Source organism: Saimiri boliviensis, chromosome 4 (assembly GCF_048565385.1).
Source record: "Saimiri boliviensis isolate mSaiBol1 chromosome 4, mSaiBol1.pri, whole genome shotgun sequence".
Classification (NCBI taxonomy): Eukaryota; Metazoa; Chordata; class Mammalia; order Primates; family Cebidae; genus Saimiri; species Saimiri boliviensis.
In genome coordinates, this window is record NC_133452.1 from 41,088,417 (window position 1) to 41,090,093 (window position 1,677).

The window sequence follows — 1,677 nt, forward strand, 5'->3', positions numbered from 1 at the left end:
CAAAGATGGATGGTTGTTTTGAAGTTAGAATATGGGCAGAAGAGTACATGGATGCTAGATTGACAAAACATGGCTATGCCAGATTTGTCTTCAACTTGACATCACTAATGTGCCTGTTTTATCATTTTGTCTGCTTCAACAAAGAGAAACCCAAAACTCCCTTCCCCAGAACCCATTTAACTGGATGGCTACAGATTAGTCAGCAAATGACAAGCAGGCTTGTAGCAAAGGTATCAGAGAAGAAAACAGCAGTCTTTTCTATCAACAATTAAGGAAATACGCACATGTAGACATAAGCTTCTGTGCATGACAGCTTCCAAATCAGCCACTTTGAATGCCTCAGGCAGCAGCAATATTGATTCTTAAGATTAACAGCAGCTTCCAGATGAACTTTTGAGAATGCTCTGTAGGTCTACTGGCTAGTGGAATCAACAGGGAGACTTCCCTGACCTTCACTCTGCAGCTCTAACAATGATTATACCTACAATTACTGTATCAAAACTCTGTATCTGAACATCCAAAGTTGCTTCTAGTTTCCTTACTAAAACCTACCCATACAGGAAAATACTACAAGTTTGAAATGGCCAAAAATTGATCGATATATAAAGAGTCCTTTAAACTCTTTAATGGAAAAAAAAATAAATGACAGCAACAACAACAACAAAATACCTCTCCATCAGTTCTGGTGAAGTCAAAGATGAGGAATTTTTGCTACATAATGGTCCATCTCAAGCATTACATCTATAGGAAATAGAAGAGCTATTCGCTTAGTCTGCTTAGTGTTGTCCTAAAGGAATAGCTGAGACTGGGTAATTTATGAAGAAAAGAAATTTATTTAACTCGTGGTTTTGCTGACTGGAACTGGGACATTCAAAATTGAGCATCTGGTGAGGGCCTCAGGCTGCTTCCACTAGTTGGAAGGTGAAGGAGAGCTGGAGTGTGCAGAGATCATATGCATAGACAGGAACCAAAAGAAAGAAGGAGGAAGTGACTAAGCTCTTTTTAACAACCTGCTCTTATGGAAACTAATACAGTGAGACATCACTCAGCATTAAGAGAAAGCTTTAATCTGTCTGTGCTTGATCTGCTCCATGACCCAAACATCTACCACAAGCCCCAGCTCCCAACACTGCCACACTAGAAATTAAATTTCAATATGAAATTTGCAGAGAACAAACATCCAAGTGATAGCAGCTATTGTCTTAATTTACTATAAGAAATATTTGAAAATACTGTTTTTCTCTGGTTGGTTACACATTTTTTTTAATAGAAAATAGAGGAAAAGTAGTCTACCACATGAGCATGAGCTCAAAGCTTTAGTCGAATGAATAAACCACCTTCATGGTTCTTACTCTCAAGAAAGGATAATCCTCCAAGGCATATCTCTCAACCAGATTTCACAGTTCATCTCAGAAAATTCATTATTGGTGAGCTTGTGTTGCTATACGTAGCCTACCATATTTGATATCATAACAATATAATTAAAATATTTTGTAAATTATTCATCATTTTAGATTCTTGAAAATATGGCATTTAATATTATATGGCATTAACTGATGACTGAGTTAGTAAGAAAAATAAATTTCTCTTTCCTGTTCCAAGAAATATTTCATGCTAGTGACTAAAAATTAGGTTTCTGTTTCAAAATTAATCATAAAACTAGTATTAATTTAGAAG